This window comes from Austrofundulus limnaeus, unplaced genomic scaffold (assembly GCF_001266775.1).
Source record: "Austrofundulus limnaeus strain Quisiro unplaced genomic scaffold, Austrofundulus_limnaeus-1.0 Scaffold1372, whole genome shotgun sequence".
Lineage (NCBI taxonomy): Eukaryota > Metazoa > Chordata > Actinopteri > Cyprinodontiformes > Rivulidae > Austrofundulus > Austrofundulus limnaeus.
Genome location: NW_013953774.1, coordinates 54251 through 56183, shown reverse-complemented (window position 1 = coordinate 56183; position 1933 = coordinate 54251). Strand labels below are relative to the sequence as shown.

At 48.7% G+C, this 1933-nt stretch overlaps 1 protein-coding gene across 5 annotated transcripts in view; it reads left to right on the top strand.

The window, feature by feature from the left end:
• Positions 1-378: 378 nt before the first annotated feature.
• aftpha (aftiphilin a) overlaps positions 379-1933 on the top strand; it is an 8219-nt gene continuing 6664 nt past the window's right edge. The window contains exon 1 of one of the 5 annotated variants that reach the window (XM_014032084.1): positions 379-563. The gene's annotated coding sequence lies outside the window, so the exon portion shown is untranslated. Of the gene's footprint in view, positions 564-583; positions 745-1933 lie in introns of those variants that run through there. The other 4 variants (XM_014032086.1, XM_014032087.1, XM_014032089.1 and 1 more) reach the window with 4 other exon arrangements.

Genomic DNA, 1933 nt, shown 5'->3' with positions numbered 1-1933 from the left:
CATCCAAACACAATTAAATTCACTCTATCCAGGAGACACAGTTTATCAGGATAGTGTTTTTAAGTAACAACTCAGAATAAAACAGGAGTAACAACTTTATACTTCTTACCTTTTTAAAAAATGTAGAGAGTAGAAAGTACAGATAACTGTGTAAAAATGTAATGAGTAAAAGTAAAAAGTACGCTGAAAAATCATAAGTATTTGTACTTAGTTACTTTGTAACTCTGCCTGAGTCTGAGGTTCTGGACTCTGAACCGGTCCAAACAGGCTTTGTCTCCATCAGAATCTGAGTCTTTAGAACCTCTGAGTGTTTGTAAAGCAGCAGGTGAGCAGCAGGACACCTGTTTCACCTGGATGGAACCTCTGAGGAGCCGCAGCAGGTGCGGGCGGGGCGGCGCGGTGCATGCTGGGAGGAGCTGGAGCAGGTTAGCAGGAGGAGAAGCAGCCGGCGGACTCCACCTTCACCTCCAACCGTCCCGCACGGTTCGGCTGGCCGAACCCGACCACCCGAGGACCGCGCTGTCCTTAACCGAGCCATGGACTTCCGCGGCCGGCGTCTCACGGTGAGTTGGGCCGGTTCTGCGGGTCAGACGGAGCGGGCTGACGGGGCTAAAGCTGCAGCTAGCTGCGGGACAGCGACAKGCTTGTTGTCGGGTTAGCTTCTGTCCTCCACACATCTGCTGCTTAACTGGGCTGGACCCGGATCAATCACCGCGGTGTGGTTCTGAAAACCACCAGAACCGGGTCAGTACTTCCCGTTTGTAGCGTTCGGTCCGTTGTTTTCCTCACTCATCGGGCTAAGCTAAGCTAAGCTAGCTGTCAGGTAGCCAGGTGTTCCGGCCTGTTAGCTTCCTGATGTTGTGACTCCAACCTTCAGTCTTATTTTGTTATTTCACATGAAACAGCTGATCTGTCTGCCCTGTTAGCTTCATGCTAACTCCATGTTAGCCTCCTGTTAGCTTCATGCTAACTCCATGTTAGCCTCCTGTTAGCTTCATGCTAACTCCATGTTAGCCTGCTGTTAGCCACATGCTAACTCCATGTTAGCCTGCTGTTAGCCACGGGCAGGGCAAGAAGCTGAGTGCTAATTTTATGTAGCCACCAGGTGAGCTCGTTTTACCGATGTTGTCATWTAAGACCAGCCTGGTTCTGCTCAGGTGAGCTCAGACACTCTGCAGGTGTTTCATGTTCAGGCTCAGGGGTTAACAGGACAGATGCTTCCTGCTTGTTGATCTGGTCCTTCTGGACCTGCAGGTTTCCAGTCCAGCTCAGCAGGATCAGAGTACCTGCCCACAGGTGTTCTAGCCCCTCCCACTGCCTCAGTTTCCTCTTTGCTGAATAATAAAGGTTGTACACAGATCAGACGCTCAAACTGTCTCTAATTGGTTCTCGTCTCTAACTGGTTCTCGTCTCTAACTGGTTCTCGTCTCTAACTGGTTCTCGTCTCTAATGGGTTCTCGTCTCTAACGGGTTCTCGTCTCTAATGGGTTCTCGTCTCTAACTGGTTCTCGTCTCTAACTGGTTCTCGTCTCTAATGGGTTCTCGTCTCTAATGGGTTCTCGTCTCTAATGGGTTCTCGTCTCTAACTGGTTCTCGTCTCTAATGGGTTCTCGTCTCTAATGGGTTCTCGTCTCTAATGGGTTCTCGTCTCTAATTGGTTCTCGTCTCTAATTGGTTCTCGTCTCTAATGGGTTCTCGTCTCTAATTGGTTCTCGTCTCTAACTGGTTCTCGTCTCTAACTGGTTCTCGTCTCTAACTGGTTCTCGTCTCTAACTGGTTCTCGTCTCTAATGGGTTCTCGTCTTTAATTGGTTCTCGTCTTTTAACTGGTTCTCGTCTTTTAACTGGTTCTCGTCTTTTAACTGGTTCTCGTCTCTTAACTGGTTCTTGTCTCTTAACTGGTTCTTGTCTCTAATAGGTTCTTGTCTCTAACT